The sequence below is a fragment of the Taudactylus pleione genome, unplaced genomic scaffold (assembly GCF_031769625.1).
Source record: "Taudactylus pleione unplaced genomic scaffold, aTauple2 ptg000897l, whole genome shotgun sequence".
NCBI lineage: Eukaryota > Metazoa > Chordata > Amphibia > Anura > Myobatrachidae > Taudactylus > Taudactylus pleione.
In genome coordinates this window covers 2,699,032-2,726,013 of record NW_028285298.1, presented here as the reverse complement: position 1 = coordinate 2,726,013, position 26,982 = coordinate 2,699,032, and the positions used below count along the sequence as shown (strand labels likewise).

General features: G+C 44.2%; 1 pseudogene across 1 annotated transcript in view; it reads left to right on the top strand.

The window, feature by feature from the left end:
• Positions 1 to 11,227: 11,227 nt before the first annotated feature.
• The window catches only part of LOC148474079 (ficolin-1-A-like), a 28,237-nt pseudogene continuing 12,482 nt past the window's right edge, over positions 11,228 to 26,982 (top strand). Inside the window, exons 1-6 of the transcript XR_015872925.1 lie at positions 11,228 to 11,309; positions 19,554 to 19,667; positions 19,777 to 19,853; positions 20,344 to 20,365; positions 24,187 to 24,314; positions 25,963 to 26,092. The product of XR_015872925.1 is annotated as a ficolin-1-A-like (transcript). The remainder of the gene's footprint in view (positions 11,310 to 19,553; positions 19,668 to 19,776; positions 19,854 to 20,343; positions 20,366 to 24,186; positions 24,315 to 25,962; positions 26,093 to 26,982) is intronic.

Here is a 26,982-nt window from a genome sequence, read left to right as displayed (position 1 = left end):
TTTTCAGCTTCAGTTGACAAAAGAATGACAGGAGTATTCTTATGGGATGCTAGATGCATAAGATTGAGGACCTTTGTAGTATTATCGCGTGCTTCTCGGCCTCTAACGAAACTGACCTGGTCACTATGGACCAATTGAGGAAGTAAGGGATGGATCCTATTGGCTATGAGTTTGGCGTATAATTTAATGTCAACATTAAGGAGCGAGATGGGTCTGTAACTTTGGCACAGGGAGGGGTGCTTACCTGGTTTAGGGATGACTGAAATATCAGCTTCCAATGATTGATTAGAAAACAGAGAATCTGCAGAAACAGAATTGAAAGCACGAAGCAACATGGAAGCCAGTGTTTCTTTAAAAGTTTTGTAATAGGCTATGGTCAGATCATCGGGGCCAGGGCTTTTGCCTGAAGGGGAGGAGGAAATAGCTAATTCAACCTCCTTTAACATAAAAGGGAGCTCCAATGATTCTCTATCAGATGGAGAAAGGGCAAGAAAGGACACAGAAGAAAGATTATCTAATACAGTTTTAGAAGAAGGGGGGTGATGACCGTGCAGAGGAGTCTGTCAGATTGTAAAGAGTAGAGTAGTATTGTTGAAAGCAAGAAGCTATTTTAGAGGGTATGTGAGTGAGATGAGCCAGAACTATCTTTGATGGTATGTATAAACCTAGATGATCGCTGAGTTCTCAAGGCCCGAGCGTGCTTTAGACAACTCGAAGTAGGTATCACCCAAGAGGGAAGACTTGTGGGAGGTCTCAAGTTGACTAATACGCTGAAGCAAGGCCGAGATCTGCGTAGACTTCTGTTTTTTAATATAGGAACCCAATTGAATGAACTTGCCTCTGAGTACACATTTATGTGCCTCCCAGATAGTAATCTGAGAGACATCAGGAGTGTCGTTATGTGCAAGATAATCAACTAGAGTCGCAGTAATCTCAGCTTTGCAATGGGCGTCTTATAATAGAGACTCATTGAGTCGCCAAGTCCACTGTCTTGGCGAGGAATGGGGTAAAGCTAGCTTCAGCGAGACTGGAGCGTGATCCGACCATGTGATTGGGCCAATAGAGGCATCAGCGAGCAAGTGGAGATGTCTATGACTCAAGAACAGATAATCATGGCAGGAGTATGTTTTGTGAGGGTGGGAGAAAAAAGAATAGTCATGAGTTGAGGGATGTAAAACTCTCCATGAGTCGGCCAACTGGTAGTCATGAAATGTCTTCCTAACTTGGCGATATTTAGCATTTGAAAAACTAGGGGAGCTATTAGAAGTATCTAGAGTAGGATCCAGAGTCCAATTGAGGTTCCCTCCTATAACTACTATACCCTTTGTCAGGGGTTCAATCTGATCTAGAGTGGATTTGAGGAAAGTATGTTGGGCATGGTTGGGAGCGTATATGTTAATGAATGAGAAAGCTTGATTAAAAAGTTGACAATTTATCAAGAGAACCCTACCTGGGACTAGTCTATGGACAGTTATGTCGGTAATGGGAAGCTTCTGAGAAAAAAGGATGGCAACTCCCTTTGACTTCCCCTCAGGGTTATTGCTAAAAAAAGAAGTAGGAAAATGGTGATATCGGAGGGAGGGAGTTTTCGGGGCGGATTTAAAATGTGTTTCCTGGATCATTGCCACATCTACTCTACTGGTCAATAAAGAGCGCAAAAGCTTGGACCTTATTTCCGGGATGTTTAGGTCCCAGGCATTAATAGAAGAGATATGTAGTTTAGTGTCTGTAGTCATTGGAAGAAGCTAGGTATGGAGAGTAATAAGGATCCCAATGGGAAAGGAAAAAGAGAAAATTAGTGGGGAAAAAAAGAAAAAAAAAGCACACAAAAGTAGTATACAATACTAATACAAAAGTAGTATACAATACTAATAGTAACAATGAGAATCCCGCGACTGAGATCATGGAACATAACACATTGTCCAAGATCTCAGTAAGTGAAAACATGGAGTACGGGGTAAGGGGGCACAGGGGGTCTATGTCTAAATGCGGTCCTACTAACTAAAGGAACAAAAATGACAAAACATTAACATCTCATCTGTATAAAAAAGAGAGTAAGATAATGGGATCATTGTTGGAGCAAATGTAATGATACCAACATAGACCAATAATAAATGTAATAGTGTAAACCGTATCAGAACATATAGGAACAGCATCAATAGGTTGTAATCCCAAATAAGGAGGAATTCTACCAAACAAGAAATAAAAACTAGAACAGATGGAGAATAAAGATACCTGAAAAACAGTGAGCAAGGAATAACCTCAGGCAATGGAGGATTGAAATGAATGAGTAAACATCAATACTCATTTAAACTAATCACTCTTCTTTTGTTAATAAACATGACCCACTAATCAGGAGATCTCATGAAATCATTTAAACCAGCTGTTTTACTAACCCAGAGCATAATCTGCAAACTTTAAACCACCTGACTAATGGAGACCGAGCAGAACAAACACACCCCCATGATGTCACAGTTTGACCTATAAAAACTGCCCACATCAGGTTGACACCCACCAGACTCCCTAAGGAAGGCCAGAAGGCCGACACACGTTGGAGAACAAGCATTCCAGCAACTAACAGACCAGGACAGGACACCGTGACAGCTCCAAGTCTCCTTCCTACCCAGGGAAGTAAAGCGTGCAGACACCCAGATGCTCCGTTCGCGGACGGACCTTGCTGTCTCCCAACAACACTGTACTGACTGATGGACGCTGCTCCAGAGGACACCGTGGGGACCACGCCGGTGTGCAACTGAAGTGCACACTCCGGAATATGGCCCAGACGATCGCGGTGAAAAGCAAGAAGACATCGGACAGGTGAGGCCTCACCAGAGACTGTACATGCCAATCAGGCTAGGGACTTGTTAATTGAGAACCATAGTGATGCTCTGCGGTGGGAGTGAGGGACGTCTCACCACCCACCGATCTCCATTCAGACACCTCATATTTCAGTTGGCCATTGTAAACTCTGCAGTAGCCATTTATTTTTACCATTATCACTTCATTCTTCTCACTTTTCTTTAAACCTCCTCCCCCCCTGTGTCCCCGCCCTATTTCATTAAACCACACAAGCGGATTAATTAGATTAAATCAAGCATCTGCATAATCTATATTCCCTGAGCATTGACTCAAATAAAAGGGATTTCATTTCTATTGCATTTGTTGGCATTGTTTCACCTGGTTCTATACTCACTCACTCATATTTAACGTATCGTGTTGATGTACCAGGCGCAGACCTTCTGTACATGTTCACATGTACCAATACTAAACTGATACAATAGGAGAATAAGGGATTTTCTCCACTAAGGTTTTTATGGCCTACCCCCTTTTTAGAAAAGAAGAAACACCCAAAGTGAGCGCCCTGTCCATTACCTATTTACCAGTATATAAATAACTGGTAACAAATAAAGAAATAATAAAATAAATAATAAAAAAATGCCCATGTGTGAAAAGTGTATGTAGGCAAGGCCATGAGACTGTTAAAAATCAGAATATTGGAACATGTTGGCAGTAATATAGATGCCAAACACAAGACCCTTTTATATGACCAAACACGAGAACCTTACGTCTAAACGACTAAAGCAAGACACTTCCTGAAACACCACCATGGAAGTCCCAATGGCCTAAAGGCATTTGGGATGAGACATATCAAGTTAGGATTTCGAGGTGGAGATCTGGACCAAGTGCTTTTGAGATTTGAGACAAAAATTATATTTTTATTGGATAGTCTCCAACCCAAAGAATTAATTTAGGGAAATAGATGTTCCTCATTATTAGAAATTCACATGGGTTTTTAGTTTAAGTTCTCTAATAATATGTTGATGTGACATATCTGTATGAACAATATGTAATTTTTTATAAACCCCATTTTAAACTTGAATAATCTTTCATATTACAATATATCATCTAATCTAATCCTGATATGTGGTATTACACTATAATAATTTTTTGGAATTGTACAATTCACTATATGGATGGAATTTTTAAACTTTTTTGCACACATTATTTTTCACATTATTGCTTAGCGCTACATTCATTTCATATATTTGCAGTCTCTGGATGCTGTCTAATATTGTTGTAATTATGTTTAATTTATTATTGCCACATTCTATTTTTCCCTTATTATCACTTGGCACATTATTGGATAAATTAGTGAATTTCATACTATTGTATATTTTGCAATCACTTTATAATATCAAATTATTAGTTATCACACTGTTGGGTTGCAGTGTCATATCACCTTTTTTCATTTTCTTTTTTTGTGTTGTCAATTCGGCACATATGATACAGGTTGTCCATCACCTTTATATCATCATTAAAATTATCCATTAATATTTTATTTTGTCTTATTTTTGATGTTTTTGACTACTGATTAATAGTTTAGATTTAGCATAAAATTATTTAATTTAGTAGGGATGAAATAAGGGATGGATTTACACACATATATATATATATATATATATATATATATATACACATTAGATGCGCATTAATGTTAAAGTGATATTAAGCCATTATGATATGCACCCATATTGAAGAAATATATTTTGCGTCTCTGATAAAGCTCTATAAGTATATGGAATACATTTAATTAATATTAATTAAATATTTTTTGGATCCATTAATATAACCTATAATAAGTATTTGTTACCACTGGTATCTGTAGTATGACAGCATTATCATAAGAAATGTATTCTGTATGTTTGATAGCCTTCAAGTGCACATGGGATATAATTAATCAATATGTATAAGTATTCACCCATATTAGCTACTAAAGAATGTGCTGATTATTTGAATTTATTTTGGATCCATTTACAAGGAGATTTTTTTCCTGGTTACCTCATGCAAATATTGCTGCAAACATAAGATATCCTTAGTACCTGGATCCAGCTTACTGTGCATGTGATAGAGATAAGAAATGGCATGTTAAGTTGTACCAACCAAGTGACTGGTGTGTATGTCACTAATATGGAGACAACATCCGGCAGCCAACTTCCAGTTTGCACCTTAAATAGAGGGTCCCTGCATTTTTGTCTCATCACAAGGTTCAATAACTGAAGTAGAATGTACGTATGTTCCTCGATTGTCCAGGTGCGGGAATGCAAACAAAGCTCCCTGGAAACCATTATCTATGTTGAGACGAAACTCAACTGTCTGCATTATCTAAATGGAATCGGTATGAAATACCGACACTCGGGACCCAGGCAGTCAGAATCCCGACGCCTGGATCCCGAAAGTGTGATAATGATAATGTGAGCCATATATTCACATCATTGTAGGAGTAACATATTATCTATTGATCCTATATGAGGATTGTAAAGGTCGCATGACCGCAACTATGATAGTAAATATCTAAACCAACGAATTCTAGTTCACTACGTCTATCTCTCCAATTGCACTCAGGTCACATGACATTATCTGACCTATTGTGAATGCTTAAGAAACTGTGGGTCACGTGATCGGGAAGCCGGTCACGTGATCGGGAAGCTGCTCACGTGACCGCAATTGTGAATGAACATACAGGAATGTTCCTTTTATTATATATGGTAGGACAGTGGTTCCCAAACTGTGCATCTAGGCACCCTGGGGTGCCTCGGGACACTTGCAGGGGTGCCTCAGGTTGTTGGTCCAGCACCAAGTCAAATTATTTATGGTCAATGTAATGTAAATATGTGGACAAGCAGAAGCACAAACCTGTCCACCACCACATAACTGAGCCTAAGGATGACAGGTAAGTTCATTTACTTCATGTACTACTTCACTACATTTTCTTCTGAATTTCTCAATAACAAACTTTTGGCTTAGGGGTGCCGTGAAAACAATGCCGATACTCTAGGGTGCCGTGATTTCAAAAAGTTTGGGAACCACTGTGGTAGGAACACTCGTTTTTGTATTCTTTTATATCAGTGTGATCCCTCATATGATTGCCTTCATTCATTTCATTTTATTGGGTATTATTACTTAAAAAAATAAAAATAAAGAAAAATCCATTTGATTTTAACATATGGCTTGGTTAATTGATTAGATGCATCTGTAATTAATCATGCAATGAAAGCAGCTTAAATAGCAGTGTCTACATGGCTTATTCATTCATTTGCTCCTGACGAAGGTGCGGGTAACTTCCGCACGGAAACGCGTTGAGCCCTGCCAATTGGACCCCCCACTTACTAGAGCAATTGGAGGACATCTAACACAGCTTCCCGGACCAGGAATTTGGAGTCAAGTATTTTCTTTTAAGACCAATCCAAGATAAAGGACTAACATCATATGCAAGGACTTCTTGCTACAGTGCCCACTTGGTAATGTACTCCTATCCACTGGGAATAACGCCGGGTATATATTTGCTGCTGGACTCAGTGACTCAAACTAGTTTTGTGGGGCAATCCCAATATTTGCAAACTGCATAGTGCACGTTACATTCTTATTTTATGTTCATGATTTTAAATGTTCTTAAATAGTTTTTTGACCAAGCCATGTGTATATGATACGTAACTATAGCCATGCTATGGTCTCCACAAGCGCTGTATTCTTGTTGCTCATGTTCCTGTGTAGACTCCTCGTCTTGCCCAGTGGCGTGGTTCTGGGCTGTGTGTGCATTGGCTAAATTTCCAGTTGAACACACATGGTTGATGGTTCCCTGGTCATGGTTTTTGATCGGTTGGGTCTTTTAACTTTGCCTTCGGCTATGGCATGGTCTAAAGATTATGAGCCTCACCCTTGCTTTCCAGTGTGGGTAACTACGTTTGCTCTTGCCTCTGGCATTTGTGTTAGTGCTGCTGGTACACCATAGGTTCGCTGTTCGTTTCCGCTATCTTAGTCGCTGTCTGGGTTTCTTTGTTGTTTTGCATTGACAATTTTCAAAATGGATTCATCACCATTAGCGATGGGGCCCTCAAGGGATTTTGCCATGTTTTTGGCCTGGACAATGGAGCCTAATTGGCTGTGGCATTCCTGGCAAGTTTTTGCAGGTTTTTAGATCGGGCAAAGTTATCCCCACCCCACCCTCCCGCTTTTTCTCCCTCCCTCCTTCCCCTCCCTGTGCAAAAATATTTGTAGCATGTTTTAGGGTTTTAGTTTAGTTTGTGTTTATGGTGGCTGGAAAGAACTGCAGCCGGGAGGTCAGTGAGCTGATTAATAGGTCACTCCCCTTTGATATACCTTTTGGCTGATTGTCCCTGCTGGGACCAGCAGCCTTGGTTGACTAACCGGGCTTTGGAAGGTATGGGGTAGTCTCATGTGACCTATGGACTTGCTGAGTGGGCATTTGGCCCCTGCAAGTTTTTGTAGTCATCTGATTGGTAATCACTGATCGCTGCGGGCTGCTGTTTCTTTTGGTCGCCACCATCGTAAAGTTATTATTTATTGATATTTAAATAAAAAGGCTGACCAGTTTAAACACCACATCTGTCTCTGTGTCTTTATTATACTGTAGTTTAAGTTTATTGTTTAAAATTAGAGATGAGTGGTTCGGATTCTGTGGAATCCGAACCGCAACGAACATTGGGGATCCGAGTCCACCTGAACGCTGTTCGGGTGTTTCCCGCCTGACTCGGATCCCCCTTCGAGGCCGAACGGCGGCCTCCTGATGTCGGATTCTTGCAAGAGAATCCGACGTCAGGGTTACTAGTGTAGGGCAGAACGCAGTGATAGTGGTCTGCCATACAGAGAAACAAACACACAGCCGACAGCGGCAGCTGTGTGCTTGTTATAGCAGCCAATGAGAGTCAGACAGACTCTCATTGGCTGCTGCATGGAGGAAGCCGGCTGGAGCTCACTCATGAGCTCCGGCTTCCGGCTCCCTCCGCAGCGCATAATAGAGCAGAGTGGATAGCGGCAGGAGCTGGGATTCAGGTAAGTTTTTTTTTTTCTTATTTATTTGTGTGTGTGTGTAAGGGGGCACTCCTGGGGTCATACTACTTGGGGCACCACTGCTAATGGGGGCATACTACTGGGGGTACTACTAATGGGGGCACTACTAATGGGGGCATACTACTGGGGGCACTGATAACGGGGCATACTACTGGGGGCACTACTTATGGGGGGCACACTACTGGGGGCACTACTAATGGGGGCACTGCTACTGGGGGGCATACTACTGGGGGCACTGCTAATGGGGCCACTACTAATGGGGGCATTACTAATGGGGACACTGATAACGGGAGCATACTACTGGGGGCACAGATAATGGGAGCATACTAGGGGCACTACTAATGGGGGGCATGCTACTGGGGGGCATACTACTGGGGGCACTGCTAATGGGGGCATACTAGGGGCACTACTAATGGGGGTGCATTCTACTGGGGGCATACTAATGAGGGGAATACTACTGGGAGGCATACTACTGGGGGCACTACTAATGGGGGAATACTACTGGGGGCACTTCTAATGGGGGCACTGCTGATGGGGACATACTAGGGGCACTACTAATGGGGACACACCACTGGGGGAGCATACTACTGGGGGGAATACTACTGGGGGAATACTACTGGGGGCACTACTAATGGGGGCACTGCTACTGAGGGCATACTACTGGGGCACTACTACTGGGGGCATTATGTAAGGGTCACTACTGTGGGCATTGGGCCTGATTCAGGGCCGCTCGCGAGCGCTGTGCGCTCACAAGCGGCCCAATGTTTTGCTTCTGCGCATGCGCCGCGCCCGCGTGCGCGAGCCCCAGCGAGCGACTGAACTTCAGTCACTCCGGGGGGCTCGCTACAAGATGGGGCGGCTGTCGATGGTGAGTGACAGCTCGCCCCGTTTTGTAGGCGTGGAGGGGGGGCGGCTGCACAAATGCAGGCGTTCCCTTAGGATTGCCTGCCGTTTGTGGGAGGCCCTACTGACATCACTCGTGATGTCAGTAGTGGACCTCCTGCTCTAATAGAGCAGAAAGCCCACTCGGGCTTGCGGGAGCCGAGACCCTACCACAGGGTCTCGTTGCAAGCTCAATGGTCGCGATAATCGCGACCATCTCCAGCCCGCTTGCACAAGCTGTGGGTGGGCACCCACAGCTTAGCGAGCAGGCAGCAGAAAAGAAAAAAAACAAGCCCTGATTCAGAGCGAGCGCTCCCCAACAGCGAGCGCCTCTGAATCAGGCCCATTGTGTAAAAGGGTCACTACTGTGGGCATTGTGTAAAAGGGGCACTACTGTGGACATTGTGCAAAAGCGGCACTACTGTGAGCATTGTGTAAAAGGGGCACTACTGTGTGTCGTAACATAAATAATAGACACTACTTTATGGTGTAATGTGAATCAGGGGCACTATGTGCAGTGTAATGTGAATAAGATTGCCATAGCCCACTTTGTAAACAAGTTCTGTGACTCTGCTGGCCGTACCCCACTGGGTGGGTGGGAGGGCCCAAGGACAATTCCATCTTGCTCTACTTTTCATTTCTGCCACTGCTGTGTGGCAATGTTTCATAGATGTGCTTTAAACTGTGGTGTCTGTGCCGCTGCTCTGTCGCTTAGTAACCAGTCAGCTCACTGCAACCTTTGGCCAATAATGGTGAAAACAATATTATAAACTGTGAGGTGGTCTAAATTGACTGGAAATTAATGTTATCGAGTTTAATAATACTCTAGGAAGAAAAAAAAAAAATGTATGTGATTTTAGCTTTTTTTGTCAATTTTTGTAAAAAATCCAAATCCAAAGCCAGTCACTGCAGTTTGGCAAATCCAAAGCCGGACGACGAATTAGAACCAAATCCGAATCCAGCAAAAATGGTCCGGCGCACATCCCTATTTAAAACGCATAAGGTTATGTTTAAGTGTCAATTGCCGCTAGGGCGTTTACACATCAACCACTTGGCATTACTTATACGCTGTATTATCAGCCAGAGATCTACCTGGAAAATGACGTAGAGATTGCCATCCTGCAGCCTAACCCTAATCTCAACCCTATAACCCTCCCACATTCTATCCTTAACTGCCCCCCCCTGCAGCCTAATCCTAACCATCCCCTTTGGCACCCTAACCTCCCATCCCACAGCCTAACCCTAACCCTCCCCTTCTGCAGCCTAACCCTACCCTCCAATCCCACAGCCTAAACCTAATACTTTCCATTTGAAGTTCTCTGCATTTTGACCGGTCGGCAGAGCCTGCCCTACAAAATTAGTGCCCTAGGCAAGATTTTGGGTGGTGCCCTCTTCCCCGTAAGATACTGAAAAGGATACAGCAAGATGCGGATGGCGGACCCACTTTTCCAGTCTCAGGCTGGCAGGCCGCAGCTGTGTGTGATGACTGCTGGAGGCGGAGCCCAGAGCCGTGAGGTGTGACTCACTACTCCGAGCTCCGCAAAGGCCCATGGTGCAGCAGCCTCCTGTGACCCTTTACTAAAGTACTGAATGAGCCTCTGCCCATGCGCAAAAGCTCATTCTGAATGTGTGACCCCCTCAGAGCCGGCTTGATGCTAACCACTAACCGCCGTCCAGGTGCGCCGGCCTCACATACTGCTGCCGGCTGTGCTACCGCTGTCCGCTCACTGTTTGTTGCTGCCAGGCTGTCAGCTGAGCTCTGATCGTGGATGATGTGCAGCGGCAGTAGCCGCTGCCAGAGTCTCTGCCCAGCTGGCAGCAGGTGCACCGGCCTTGCCTGCACCAAACCTCCACTGGCTCTAGGACGGACCTTGGATGCCCCTAGGCATTCCAAAAGCCCTAGGCATTTGCTTAGTTTGTCTATGCCTAGGGCCGGCTCTGCCGGTCGGGATCCCGTAGCCGGTATATTGCACGTCAGTATTCTGACTGTGAGGATGCTGACTACTTCCCATAATGGGTGCAGGGTGTAGGGTGCACAGGGGTCCCTAGATCAAGGGTCTACAATGATGCAATCATGGTACCACATCCCTGATCCTGAACATGGCTGCACCTTGCCCCCAACACCTCCCACCTGGCTTCACCCTTCCCTAGGTGACAGCCGGAAAGTCGGAAACTATGGCTACTGGTAATATAATGTCCGCTTATAAAAACAATGAGAGCAGCTTTCTACAATACAAAGCTGTGGCAGACAGTGGGCACACATTAAGTGGCTTCCAAGACAAAAAAAAATTGTATGTGGGAAAAAATCTTGTCAGTGTGGTTAGTAAAAAGCTGAATGTCATCAAATAGTCTTTTATGCTGACATAATGATGACTACATGTCAGGAAGTACATTAGGACACATGTTTTACACAGTACATATAAAGCTTCAGAATGTGCTGCAGGGAAATAGTCATCAGCAGCTCCAGGGAACAGCCATGAGGGGACGCACTCGCAGCTCCATCTATTATCTGCTCTGGCTGAGCGTCATCCTTTGCTCGGCGGAGGACACGTGCCCAGGTAGGTGATTGATGGGACTGCTGCAGTGGCATAACTAGGGGAGGTCAAGCTGGGCACGTGCCCTAGGTGCTGTGTTGGACCTGGCGGCAGGGGACACCGCCGACCTCCATCAAGGAGCAGCCAGCAGCAGTCAATAAGAGTCTGGCAGATTCTTATTGACTGCTGCATCCAGGGTGGGCACCGGGCTGGAGAGGCGACTCCGCTATCCTACTGCATTTGCTGGATGCCCGCCGAGATTTTGTTACCAGCAGGCGCCCAGCAGCTCCTTCCCTGCAGAGGCAGCCGAATGCTGTAGGTCACTCCTGAGCGCTGCCTTCCGGCTCCCACATTGAGTGAAGGGACGGAGCAGTTGGATGGCGGCGGGCGCAGGTGCGGGGCTTCAGGTAAGTATAGTATTGTGTTCTGTGTGTCTTTTTGTGTAAAAGACACTACTACTGGGGGCACAGAATAAGGGGGCACTGTATGAGGGGCACTACTGGGGGCACTGTATAAGGGACGCTACTACTGGGGACACTGCATAAGGGGCACTACTACTGGGGGCACTGCATAAGGGGCACTACTACTGGGGGCACTGTATAAGGGGCACTACTACTGGGGACACTGTATAAGGGGCACTACTACTGGGGACACTGTATAAGGGGCACTACTACTGGGGACACTGTATAAGGGGCACTACTACTGGGGACACTGTATAAGGGGCACTACTACTGGGGACACTGTATAAGAGGCACTACTACTGGGGACACTGTATAAGGGGCACTACTACTGGGGATACTGTATAAGGGGCACTACTACTGGGGACACTGTATAAGGGGCAGTACTACTGGGGACACTGTATAAGGGGCACTACTACTGGGGGTACTGTATAAGGGACACTACTATTAGGGACACTGTATGGGGCACTGTATAAGGGATGCTACTACTGGGGGCATTGTATAAGGGGCACTACTGGGGGCACTGTATAAGGGGCACTACTACTGGGGACACTGTATAAGGGGCACTACTACTGGGGGTACTGTATAAGGGACACTACTACTAGGGACACTGTATGGGGCACTGAATAAGGGACGCTACTACTGGGGGCATTGTATAAGGGGCAGTACTACTGGGGGCACTGTATAAGGGGCACTACTACTGGGGGTACTGTATAAGGGACACTACTACTAGGGACACTGTATGGGGCACTGTATAAGGGACGCTACTACTGGGGGCATTGTATAAGGGGCACTACTACTGGGGGCACTGTATAAGGGACACTACTACTGGGGGTACTGTATAAGGGACACTACTACTAGGGACACTGTATGGGGCACTGTATAAGGGACGCTACTACTGGGGGCATTGTATAAGGGGCACTACTACTGGGGGCACTGTATAAGGGGCACTACTACTGGGGACACTGGACCTCATTCAGAGTCGGTCGCGAGCGCCGATGCGCTCGTAACCGACTGGATGGTTTGGCCTGCGCACTACTACTGGGGGCACTGTATAAGAGGCACTAATACTGGGGGCACTGCTGCTGGTGCACTGTATAAGGGGCACTAGTACTGGGGGCATTGTATAAGGGGCACTACTACTGGGGGCACTGTATAAGGAGCACTACTACTGGGGACACTGTATAAGGGGCACTACTACTGGGGGCACTGTATAAGGGGCACTGCTGCTGGTGCACTGTATAATGGGTACTACTACTGGGGGCACTGTATAAGGGGCACTGCTGCTGGTGCACTGTATAAGGGGCACTGCATACGGGGCACTTGTACTGGAGGCACTGTATAAGGGGCACTAATACTGGAGGGACTGTTTAAGGGGCACTGCATAAGGGGCACTACTACTGGAGGCATTGTAAAATGGGAACTACTACTGGGTAACTGCTTAAGGGGCACTACTACTGGGGGCACTGCATAAGGGACACTACTACTGGGAGCACTGTATAAGGGGCACTACTTGGGGTGTTAAGGTGCATAAGGAATGGAAAGGAATGTTCCCAGAGTGAGGATAAACGGTGGCATGTCATGCTGACACCAGCACCCCCATTTTTCATCAACTACGCCCCAATGGCAAGTGGCCACACCCATTTTTAGCATGCGCATACAGTTGGGGAGGGGAGCGCAATTTTCTTCTTGCCATGGGCGCCAAATATATATATGTCACATCAATGTGATGCGATATATAGTGGTATTTTGCGTGAGCCACTTCATGTTCTGCATGAATAGACGCATGCACAAGTCCCTGAAAGCAAAGTGATACGTTATACTCCAGACAGGAATCGCGAAGGCAGCAAGATTTCACTGATAAATCACGGTAATAGCAGTTTTTTTTTAATGCCATAATAAGTGATGATTTTACTAAATAGGCCCCCTAGTGTCTCTCCTTGCAGCTTTCTAGGTAAAGTAACAGATCATACTCCCTTTCATAAATGTATTATGACATTTTATAATATACAATTGATTATTAGATGGGCAGTGAAATACTTGTGTGACAGCTGTCATATTATTTAACCTCAAACAACATAAATCACTGAAATACAGTATGGTGCTCTTCAATGAATAGAATATAAATGAATGTGTATGTACAATGATGTAGTTGTGAGACTACACAGGCTCAGATTGTTTTAAAAAATAACACTGGGGAACAGTCAATCTGTTGCCAGGTATTTAAGAGTCGATTTCAATTAAGTTTGTGCTCCTGATCATCAATATGCCATGCTTATTTTTCAATTGGCTCTAGTTTTTGAGATATGTACATGTCGTTAATATTTCTGAAAAATTAAATTAAACAATGTTAAAAATAGTTAAAAATATATTTTTTTTTTATTCTGATTTCATTTGATTTGTAAAATGTTATAAAAAGACACAGGATAATTACAAACAGTACATAAGTGTTAGAAAGCTATGAGAACCGTTTTTTGTAGGATTTTCTTTTGTATTCTTGTTGCGGGCAGTCCCTCTGCAGACTCCAACAGTAATCGGCCATCATGTGACGATCCCACCTTCCGTGATCTCTTTCTTCCATTAATGTTTGTTAAATCATGCGCTCCCAGACCTACTGATAGCAGCTGTCTAATAATGTGGTTAAATCAATGACCCAATTAAAGGCATATTGTAAAAAATAGACGTGCTTATGTTGCAAAATGTGCTAATGATATCAATGGATCAGTTGGGGGATCTGATCAGAACAATTGAATATGCAAGGTCTCAGCAATGATGAATGACAAACAAACACTCAATACATATGACTCATAAAAAATGTTAATAGCGCTTTCTGTGAAAATGTTTTATGTGGTGGATCTCCCCATGACTGCCAGTGGGATAGGAGCACTGAAAATACTCGCCCTACCTTTCCCTGTCAGAGTCTCGCTTTGTGTGCGACTGGCGTCTTCAGCGTGGCTGTTGCTGGATCAGCTGTGCTGTTTTCCATCCGCTGACAGCCCACCTGGAACGGCGTCTTTCCACACACCCTCGTAGATGCTGCTCACATGAGGGGAAGCAGAGATCCTCGCGCTCACCAAATGGTGACGTCAATGGGGGTCCGACACCAACGCGTTTCGTCACGTGTGACTTTATCAAGGTTTTGTCTTTTTTACTTTTTATGGGGAAAAAGAAAGAGTCTAAAACATACCCCCCAAAACCAGATATATAGACCATATTTATAATATTAAATACTATTAGACTCAGGGTCAACAAACTAGATATACAATAAAAGGAAAAAGTTAAAATAATAAAAATACAATAAAATAAGTAAAGAAAAATAAAGGTAAAGAAATAAAATGTGATGAAAATAAAAATAAGATGAATCGTCTTACAATGTTCGAAACATATGATAATTATATATTGTTAGCTATTCCTCAGTGAGAATAAGTCCTACAAAGTGATATCATTATGTACCGATCCCAGCTATCAAGTTATTCGTCTCATCAGAGCCCAAGTGGTATTGTCAAAAACTTTCATAATATTATCGGATGTAGTAATGGGTAAAAAGTCTAAGTATATTTCCCATTTCAAGATAAAGATCTTGACTCCCCTTTCAATATCAAAAAGAGCAGTGCGTCTATCAAAATATATTACAGTCAACAATTCAAATTTCAACAGTTCTAAAGACGGGACTCCTTTTGATAGCCAATACTGTGAAATCTGTTTTTTTGCTAGGGTTATAATAGTCGTTAATAATGGCAACAATGTATTTTGAATTAGATTTGGAGCCCAGGAAGAAAAATCTGCTAATAGAAATGCTTTCCAAGAAAAAGGAAGATTGCTCTTTGTAATCTGTTGGGCAAAATTATGAACCTTATACCAAAATTTCTTGACCTTAGAGCACTGCCATATATTATGAATAAAGGTACTAGAAGATGAGGAGCATTTTGGACAACAAGCAAACTTAGGGTCTGAGTCGGTAATTGTGCTCCATTGTGCTTGGGGAAGATAGGCTCTATTAAGAAATTTTATATGAATTTCTTGGAGTTTAGCTGATTTTAGCCATTTTAGGATCGATGGGAGTTGGTTCATGGTTCTGTTGGAAAATATAAAGTCAGGAAAATCCTGTGACCAAGCGGACCATACTTTATACCATAACTTATTGATATCTTGTATCAACAAATCATTATACAGATAGCACAGTTTAAATTTGTGAGTAGAGGCTAGTGTGAATATTGAATAAATAGGGGTTAGTGAGTCATGATGTAAGAGCAAGTCATACGAGCCAAAATCCACTTTACTTTGGATGTAATGCCTGAGCTGCAGATACATATAAAAATGTGAATTGGGAATATTGTACAGGTCCCTAAGCTGCTGAAAAGAATAAAGATCAAACACGTTCCGAATGGCTGCCAATCCGTTTCGTTTCCACATCAGGTAGAAAGAATTTGAGAGCGAGGGGGCAAAATCGGGGTTACCCCATAATGGTATGAATGTGGTTTTGCTGAAATTTGAACCAAGACTTTTATGTATAGAAGACCATGCTCTATATGTGTCCATAAATAATATATTTTGAAGAATCCCTTTTGGCAATTTAGAACAAGGTAAATGGAGCAATGCTGGTGGAGCATAAGGTTTAAACAGTTCCTCTTCTAGTAGTTGATTTGTAAAATCAGCTTGACCTAAACACCAGTCCGAGGCATATCTAAAGGCAGCCGTGCAAGAGTGAGAGAAGATATCCGGAAGACCTAGTCCCCCTTTACTTTTAGGTTGAAGTAAGCGATTTCTAGCAATTCCAGGTTTCTTACGGTTCCATAGGAATCGTTGAAATGCCTTTGTACATCTAGAAGTGTCATTTTTGGATAGGAACAAGGGTAGCATTTGAAGCGGATACATCAGTTTAGGGAAGAAGTTTACCATTTTTAAATCGACTTATATAGAGGAAACAATATTTTCACACCAAGATTATTGGGTAGTAAGTAATATTGAAGTGAGGATGCCACATATCATATTTACAGTAATTCAGGTTTTTGATTCTATTTGTTTAATGGTGCCACCTACTGATTAGAATATATAGACCAGAATTTTCAAAAAGAAAATTCTGGTCCATTTTTAAATCGACACAAACAGACCATTGATGCTGAGAATAAGCAATTTTTTCTAAGACTAACTTGATATTTTCATGCCGTTCTTTGTTTTGTTGAATGACCGATAGGAATCGACGCTAATTTATTCCCATTGTGCAGTAATACGCATGTTAAGCTCCTTTTAGAACTATCCAAAAAGTGCCGCCATACTTCAAATGAAGAAAATAATTGAATTTTATAATTTTTCATTCATTTGAAAGCTGGAGCCAATTCAGCTATAGCAAAGATCTAGGACCTGCGAGTACTCCCAAACCGATCTTATGTCCTTGGTAAGAAAAAATATATATTTTTTTGTTCCCCAGTGTAATTGATCAAAATAAGAGATATATAGAATAAACACATAATAAATAAAATATACACATATTAAAAGTATAATTACATACATAAAAAGCAAAAATAATTATATTCTTTAAAATACATAACTGCTCTGTCTTTCTGTAAGCAGGTTGAAAGTATGCTTAGTGCAGTCAGAAAAAAAGCATATCAATGGTTACTAGTGCTTGAATAGTTAAAAGAAAAAGTTGCCTAATAGTAAATGCATAAGATAACCGAACAAGCTGTTAGTAAAAATACAAACATTATGCTGGCAACCCAGCAGGGGTTAATAAGTTAGTTTAAAAAAATAAAGTTAAGACCGGTACACACTAGACGATGCAGGATCCGGTAGGGGCAGGGCCGTAACTAGGGGTGTGCGAGCAGTGCGGCCGCACAGAGCCAGCTCTATGTGGGCGGCACCGCAGCTCGCTCACGGTCCCTACATCTGGCTAGCTGGGTGCCTGTAATGGCACCCTGCAGCCAGAATCTATGCAGCGGTGCCGCCTGGAGCATCCTTAGGACGTTTCAGGCGTGCCCAACACTGCCCTTACAGCAGAGGAGGGGGCACATGTGCAGACTCAGTGCAGGCCCTTTCCTCTCTCTGGCGGTCCAGCAGTGCAGTAGATTCTGGCATTGTGCCAGATTCTGCTGCGCATGCGCTGGTCTCCAGGAAATTGGCGCCCGCGCCATATTACCGGGGATAGCAGTACCACGCATGCGCGAGTCACTGGGAAAATGGGCGCCAACAATTTTCCCAGGGTTGTTGCTAGATCCAAGTTGGAGAAAGGACCTCTGACATCACAACCACGTGACCACTACAGCAGGGCCGGTCCACTACCAGTATCACTATCCACGTGGGCATAGAGGGAGAATATAAACCGTGCCCAAAGCATGGTGAGAAAAGCGAGCCCACAAGGAGACACTTTTGGCTCCTCGTTCTGAACCTTGTCCTTTCCCCTTTTGTCTCAGGTCACGTGGTTGTGATGTCAGAGGTCATGTGACGCACCTCGTTCTAGACCTAACCATTTTCCCAGTGATTTCTGCTGCTCTGCTGCACCGGTTTGGCACTGCAGAGCAGCACTATGGACAGGTAAGTATAAAGACTATGGGTGCTGGGTTTGCTGTGTGGGCCCCCCTGCACCGCACACCCTGCACCCATTATAGATACGCCCATGTGGGCCGCGCTAATTAGATCGCCCGTCAGTCCCGCATGCAGGGTCGTCGGAGGATGTTGCTGATGACATGCACGCATCGTTCTGACATAGTGGATACACGCTAGAAGGAGTGGGCAATAAACGGCCCTCCAGCTGTTGTTGAACTACAAATCCCAGCATGCATTGCAACATTTTTAGCATGGCCAAATAGCAAAGCTGTGGCAGAGCATGCTGGGATGTGTAGTTTTACAACATCTGGGGGGGGCACTTATTGCACACCCTTACGACTAGACGATATGCCCGATATGTCGCAGCCGTAAGCTAATTAGTAGTAATAATATTCCACCTCAATATTTATACAGCAGCAATAGTTACCACGTAGTATGTCAGTCTGGACTCTAAGGGCGGTATTCAATTGTTTTCATGGTCCGGATCTCCCGTCTATAGTGACGGGAGATCGCGGGCCGCTATCCAATTGTTACTGCTTTTCGTGCTGATCACGCTCAAAGTTTGGGCGCCCAAACAGGACACTTTTCGCCCATTTCAGCTCGCTCCCCCCTGGGGCTGCGAGCTGAAATGGAGCGCTGGCAGCTGATCGCGCCCGACAGGAGCAACATTTGAATAGCTCCATCGGGCGCAAAGGGGGCTGGAAACAATTGAATTCCGCCCTAAAGGTGTCTAGGCGTGGCCACACTTCTTTGCAAATAGCTGTAGTAGAATTCATGTTTGTAGTAACACAGCAGGATGGCTACTATCTGTAGAGGCGGCGCGTAATCAGCTGGCAGGCTCTCAACCACGCTCTACGCATGTGGGGATGCGCACTTGAGGGGGGGAAGTCTACTCTGCAGAAGGTAGTCAGCTGGCAGGCTCTCAGTCACATTTCCCCCGCATGAGGGGTTAAAGTCTGCGCTGTAAAGGGTAATCAGGGATGGTTATACTTGCAGCCAAAAAGGAGGTGGTGCCTCTGTGAAAGGGGACGGAGCCTAGTGGTACCGCCATTCACATCACTGTGGGTACGAGCCGAGCACTCTCACCAATTCTATGCCCATTACTGATGAGCCCATATCCCTTTTATAGCAGGGCATGCTGATTTTGGTTGCTTTAAATCAGGACTGTGAAGGACACTAGGTCCCTTGCTGACCCCTGAATGCGCCTGAAGATAGCGGGTAACTGATTGCAGCCCATGATAGTAAATATCCTCTTTTCTCACCACAGATTTGAAGCTCATGGGGGTCGGGGGATCAGAAAAAATGACTATTATAAGGGGTTGTGCTGGGACCCCAGGAGCACCAGGACATCCCGGAATGGCAGGATCCACTGGACCAAAAGGTAATAATTCTGCCGGCACACAATGCCATGTCAGTTCCTGGACCACAGCAGATTGCAACACAAGGAACAGACCCGCACCTTTCTAATTGTTTATATCTCATGGTTCCAGGAGACCGAGGAGATAAGGGCTCACCAGGAATTCCTGGGTACGTCGGTCCCATGGGATTGAAAGGTAAATAGATTGCAGTATCCAGAACATATACAATATAATGCATTATATACATTTCAGGAGTTATTGTAAAAGAAATAAATTCAGATGTTAACTTCTAACCAGTAGTGAAATGGGGAACCTTCTAGACTTCCCTAATGGTAAGGGTGGTTCTGGGAGGGGCAATTCCAATATGTTTAGTGAGATTTATGGAAGTGCTTATAATGTTGTTGCATGGTAATAGCCATCTCAATGGGTATTGAGTGTAAAGCCTACTACAGCAGGGCTCATCCAACATTAATAAATCACAAACTATAGCAAGACAAACGGCCACACTCACACGGGTTCTAAGCATTGGCTAGTAAACTTGTTTATACAGGTAAGTCGATGACTTCTAGAATTAATTGTGCTGGGTGTCAAGGAAAGCCCGGCTTATCAGCCCAGGCCTGGGGTGCCCTGGAGAGAGGGACCCCCTTTTTGGGGGCCTTGCCACCTCCCCGGGGATCCCCTGCTTGGGCTGACTAGCAGCCAGGTGTAATGCTTTGTCTGAGTCCAGTGCTGGTTATGGAAAATACAGGTGATCCCTACTCAATTTGTTCCCTGTATTTTCAAAACCATGACCAGCTTGCTGAGGCTAGTGCTGGTTGTGCTAAATACAGGGGACCCCTATATCTTTTGTCCCCCCGTATTGACACATTCAGGTCTGGCTCTGAAAAGTCCGGGCTGGTTGTGATTTTAAGAGGGGATCCCACGTAATTTTTTTTATTTTAAAACTTTTGAAGCTTTTTACACACAGATGCAGGCACGGATCTCACTGATCTGTGCATGCATCTGTGTCAATCAGACCTGCTCATGCTAAAATTGAAAGCATGAAGCAGGTTTATTCATTTGGGGATTTTCATTTTTTAGTGGGATTTGATGTTCGATTTGTACATGGGAATGCAAAATCAAACATCAAATCACTGTTGAAGGGGCGATATAACTGAAAACTTTACAGCTTGTATATATATGTATGGCCATGTGTTTCACCTGCCTGATTATAAATGGCCAAGCATTTCTCCAGGGACAGAGTATGCGCACTGATATAAGACAGCCGTGCATACCTAGGTTACAAATATCGGCTGTCTTGGCACATGCTCAAAGACTACAAACACTGGCGTAACTATAGAGGGTGCAAGGGGTGTGCTTTCTATGAGGCCCGGCGGCTTCGGAGGCCCACTGACCCAGCAAGCAACCCCCTGCACCCTGCCAAATACATGTATTTTTTATCAGGAGCAAGTCGAGAGCCAATAGGAGCTTGTGGACCAGCAGCCAATCAGCAGTGGCTGCTGGTCCGCGTGTTCTGTTTGGCTCATGACAGGTGCTTGACTAAAAATGACATTGGCTCTCTTAGAAGCAGGGAGGAGGAGTGGCTATGATGACATCCTCGGACCTCAGCCACGCCTCCTCCCTGGTTCAGTAAGTTCTGTGAGGAGAGAAATTTTACTATGGGGCCCTCACACCTCTGGTTACTCTCCTGGCTACAAAGATGGCTGTGCATTCCACCAGCCTTCGGGGAGGGGAGGGGGGGGGGTGAACCTGCACTTTGTGTAAGGATGGACATGTGTTCCACAATTTAAAAATTCGGGCGTCTGGATAAACAAATATCTATTCATTCAGCAATACAGCACAATACATTAAATATGCCTTACACATCCCTGGGTTGGGAATACTTTCCTATAATCCTCCTAAGGGACCTGGTATCACTATAGTACCAAATATTTATATAGATAACACATTATATAATATCTAAAAAAAACTTTACAAAATATAAAAAAACATATATTTCAAAATTTTCAATATATAAAACTTCATAAATAGGACCGAAAGACATATTACATGAGGACCTTAGGACTAGTGCCCACACTAAAAATAGTGTGCAACTCAATTCCTCACTTGTATTTTTTCTCTAGTTATATTTGCACTAGTTGAATGCCACAAAAATAAATAAATTTAGTTGAATCACAATTATGTGTGTTTTTAAAATGTGCTGACACACTATGTGTCGGAAGACCCTTTTTTATGTTCCGCAAATGTTCGGACTTTCTTTCTTTGAGTTTCTGTGAAGTTCTACCTACATTACTGTTTAATGTTGCAGGAACATTGTAATATTTCCTTCTTGCTGTGGCAATTAATGAATTGCTTGATTTTGTATTCTCTTTTGGGCCCCTATTTACTGCAATCTGCATTTAAAATGCAGTTGTAGTGTGATATTTCCGACTAAAGAAATATCACATGGATGTACTAACATCTGCATGCAGGGACAGAGCTTGCGATAAAGCTCTGCCCTTGCGAATCCCGTCTTCACACTTCTGGCTACCACAACCCCCGACCATGACCTTTTTCACAATATATTTTTAGTAAATCTGGGCAGATCACATTTTCCATTACAAGTATGGGAAATGCGATCTGCTTACTAAAAATATGTGAATTGCAGGGATTGGAGTGATTTTTCACGAAAACTACTCCAATTGCCCTTTAATAAATGTATGTGATACTAAATAATGTGAAGTGTGGAAACAGTAACACCCTTTTTTATAATATTCATAATATTTTAGTAAAAATAATGTTAATAAATAATAAATATGCCCCTTGATGTGTAAGGAGAGCTCATTTTGATCTAAAGAGTATGAAATAGTCTTCAACCCTTGTTTGTGATTAATAATAGTATACAGGAACGTAACATCCCCAGTAACCAATTGTAATAGTCAACAAAACCATAGAGTTGCAGGGCGAACACAGGATTTTTAGAGGAAATATTCCACGCTACCATGCTGGGCATGTCCATTATGCAAGGAGGCCTGGCTATCCATTGCTTACAGTACATCTTACATCTGGCTTTAATACTAGCCAATGCCTCCCCAGCCATTGACCTCACTGCACGTCACCGCTGTATACCTAGGTACCATTCTCATTGTCTATTACTTTTTTGTCTTTATGATTTAAAGGGATAATTCCACCCAAGTAAAACCCAAATCCAAAAGTTGACTGACCTGAGTACTGACATTCATGCTATCCAGAGGGTTCATGAACGTTTTGCAAGCATGTTCCGCTGCCCAACTTTCTCTAGTGGACAACATGCTGCCTATGTGGAAAAAAAGCTGGTGTGGCAGGAGCAAGGAGAGGATGGGAGAGGACTCTCCTGCAGTCCCACCATCAGAATTTTCTGATTATGGTGGTATTGTCCTGTTACACCTATTCAAGAGGAGCATGTAAGATGGCAATATAAAAAGTATTATTTCCAGAGCTGTAACTAGACAATTTGGTGCCCTGTGCCAGAAAGAGCATTGGTGCCCCTCCCTCCCAATTTTAAATAGAGACAGTGCACGCCCAAAAAAGAGGAATTGTCTTGTGGGGAAGGGGCATGGCCCCACAACAGTGCTCCCAATTCACATTACACCACACAGTATTGTCCCTTATTCACATTACACCACACAGTAGAGCCCCTTTTACACATACAGTACTATACAGTAGTGCCCCTTACACATTACACCACACAGTGTGGATGGGAGAAGGGAGTTTGGAGCTGTGAGAGGAGAGAGAGAAGGAAAGGGGAACCCGTATGGGGAAGGGAGGCTGCTGATGATGGAGGTATTTTGGCCCTGTCATTGGAGGGACGTGTGTAGGGGGTGAGAATAGGGGGGTTTGGAACTGCGTGAGGGGAGCTAGAGCATCAAAAGTTACCCTGTGTGGGGTGGGGTGCCATGAATGGGAGAGGGACAAGTTTGGAGCTGTGTGAGGGGAGTGAAAGCAGGAGAGGAGAACAGGTATGGGAGGATCGAGGGTGCAGCATATGGGATGGAGTATGGAGCTGTGTGAGAGGAGAGAGTGCAGCAAAGGATGATCTGTGTGTATGTGGAGGGGGGTGCTGTGATTGGGGGGAGGAGTTTGGAGCTGTGTGAGGGGAGAGAGACCAGGAGAGGAAGTAGCTGGGAGCACAACTATTAACAAAACTGCAACAAGTGGAGATTGCGGTGGCAGCTGGCTCCACCCCTATGGCATCCTGCGCACTGTGCGGTGGCACCGACCACACCGCCATAGTAACGGCTTTGATTAATATTATAACATTCTATAAACAAATCACAGTGTAGTTTGCAGGTCACAGAGCTCCATCTGGACAGTAATATATATGATGGATTTAGATGCTCTTGAAAAGTGTCTCTAGAAATTATTTTGAAACATTGGAAACTATTTATATATATGTACTTAGTTATACTAGAGTGTCAAATAATGTGTACAGTGTCCAGTTGGGTGTTGGTGACAGATAAGCTTTAATGTATGGTTCACGTATTCAATTCACTTAGAAAATAAAGTACCAATTACTTTATTTAGCTGCCCAGAACTGCAAGCAACTTCTGGACCAGGGACTGAGTATTACTGGCTGGTACACAGTTTACCCATCAGGTGGCGAACCTCTCCTAGTGATGTGTGACATGGAAACTGATGGAGGAGGATGGCTGGTAGGTCGGTTCTGAGTGTCTGATTGGTTCATGTTTATTGGAAGCAGTCATTCATGTTGGTGATGTAACAGCTACTGGATCATTTAAAATTAAACAGACTTTAAATGGTAATCAGCTGCGCATTGCCCCACTGAAATCACCCCCCCATTCAAATGCACATACTGTATTTATATCATACTTGCCGACATTCAGCTCCCTCCTTCCGGGCGGGAGCTGAATGCCTGCATACTGTGGGGGGCGTGGCCGGATACTGATGCCTTATTGGGGGAAGAGCCCCGCCCCCTCTTCACAATGCAAATCGCATCATCAATGCGAATCGCGTCATCGCCGCCCGCCGCTGCGGGGATTTCTATTAGTGGACGGGGGGCAGGCGGCAGCCTGGAGGCTTGCCTGCCTTTCTGGGGGTCGGGAGCGGCACCCGATATTCGGGAGGCTCCCGACCAAATCGGGAGGGTAGGCAAGCCTGATTTATATTAGAGATGAGCAGTTTGGTTTTGTTGGAAACTGAACACACCCGAACTTTGAGATTCCGAGATGAACCGACTCCTGGCTCGGATCACTTTGGGGTCGGATCTCAGATCTACAACACAAGTCTTGCATATTTTTGATGGTATATAAGTCCCTCCTTCATGATTTAAGGTGTTATTGATGTTAATAATACTGTTGGATCAAAAACAGGTCCATACATTACATGGTTTTAGCTGTTTTTATCAATTTTAAAGAAAACCAAAACCAAAACACGGGGGTCCACGCACATCTCTAATTTATATCAGGGAAAAATTCAATTTGGATCTTCAACTGTGGTTGAACTACAAGTCCCCAGCATGCTCAGCCATCTGGCAGAACACACAGTATATACAGGGTCTGATTCAGAGCTGGGAGCAAATAAGAAAAAATAGCAATTTACACCTTGGTTAAACCACGTTGCACTGCAGGTGGGGCAGATTTCAAATGAACAGAGAAGATGTATAGTTGGGAACGGGTGCAGGGTTGGACTGACCTACAGGGGTACAGGGGAAATCCCCAATGGGCCCCAATGCCTCTGGGCGTCAGGTTCCAGACCTCAAATTATAGTTTGTTACTCTATTAGACGGTCAGTTACCTGGTGGAGCAGGACCACTGATCAGCATGGGGGCTTGGTTCCCTTCTATAGAAACTACACCAAGAGTTACCTAATGGTAAGCCAAGCATGTGTGTTGTCTGGCCACACCCCCTCTGGTGGAAGACCACTCCCCTTAAGCATGGGGCCCTACCACTGCATTCCCCCGGTGGGCCCTTCATGTCCCAGTCCGACACTGAAAGGGTGTGTTCTAGCTTATCTCAATATTTCAGAGTGAAAGTAAAGCTGCCCAGTATTTGTTCTCTACATACAAAAGCAGACGGTATTTTCCCTGCATGTCAAAACATAAATGTATTCGCATCCCTGCATGGCAACATGGCTTGTTCCGGGAGCAAATTGCTTCTTTTCTTAAATTTTGCTCCTAACTCTGAATGTGGCCCATAGTGTTTGCTTGAGAATGTAAGGTATGCGCAATTACACAATATGGAATCTCCCCTGTGAGTATTGTAGACTCGCCCAGCAGCTAGCACTTCAGTGAGCACAATATTGTTACTATATGATTTGTGGACGTCATTCCTCTCTTCTCAGGTGTTCCAGAGGCGGGTGGATGGTTCTGTGGATTTCTATAGAGACTGGAACAACTACAAGAAGGGATTTGGATATCAAGGCGGCGAATTCTGGCTGGGGAACGATAACATTCACCGTCTCACGTCTTCAGGTTTGGTTGCACTTAGTAAATATTTGATTATAGTTCAGTGCATAGAACTGTGTGCAAATCCTAATAGGACTCAAAGTGCTTTACATTTGCCTTTGCACCACAAAATACAAAACCAACTTAACAAGGGACATTAGTGAAATGCTGGGTGAACAGGTAAGTCTTGAGTGAGTCTATTTTTGAATAGACTCTAGAGTGGAGGCTTCATGAACTGTGCGTTCCAAAGACTCGGAGACACAAAGCTAAAGGCTCAACCCCTAGATGAATTATAGGTACTGCTAATAGTCCTTCGTCAACTGATCGCAGTAATCAAGCGGGACAGTACCTTGGGCCCCGGTCATGTAGGGCTTTATAAGTCAGTAAGCCAATCTTGAAAACGATTTGTCATCTTACAGGCAGCCACTGAAGGGAGTAGAGAATGGGTGTTATGTGTTTGGACCAGGGCTGGTTGGTTAATAGCCTGGCAGCTGCATTTTGTACCATCTGCAAGTGGTGGAATTCTTTTGCTGGGAGACCAAGTAGTCTAGGCGTGATGATATAAATGCATGTATTACTTTAGGTAGATCTTCTGAGAGAATCAAGTGCTTGATTCTGGCTATGTTCCTCTGAAGAAAGAATGATACCTGATGCTTAAGTGTCAAGCCACTATCCAGGACAACTCCAAGATTCCAGACATGTTCAATGTTTTGTAGTTCTGAACCCCCAAGCGTATGTCCTATTGCTTGTCTATGCTGCAGCCTTGTCCTTTGATCCATCATCTGTTTTATCAGGGTTCAGTCACAACCAACTGGCACTCATCCACTCCTGGAGATAGGATTGGTATTGGGCTCTTAGTACCTGGAGCAAAGGACACAGTGGTGTAACTATAGAGGTTGCGGGGGGTGCACTTGCTA